This window comes from Brassica oleracea, chromosome C2 (assembly GCF_000695525.1).
Source record: "Brassica oleracea var. oleracea cultivar TO1000 chromosome C2, BOL, whole genome shotgun sequence".
In the NCBI taxonomy this organism is placed as follows: Eukaryota; Viridiplantae; Streptophyta; class Magnoliopsida; order Brassicales; family Brassicaceae; genus Brassica; species Brassica oleracea.
In genome coordinates, this window is record NC_027749.1 from 6,161,155 (window position 1) to 6,161,388 (window position 234).

Genomic DNA, 234 nt, shown 5'->3' on the forward strand with positions numbered 1-234 from the left:
AAAAAAGAAGGTTTGAGATGATTCTTACATGATTTGGGGTTTGGGGAAGAGATATGAGGGTGAGGAGAGGATTCGCCGGTGAAGAGAGGTGGAGAAAGGTCGGAATCGCCGGAGAGGGGGAGAAATCGCCGGAATTTTCGTTTTGTGAGAGAGAGGCCGCGGAGATAACGAAGAAGGAAGAAGAAGGGTTTTTTTTATATCCGAGGATTCCGACGGACACGGGTTCGTCGGTAT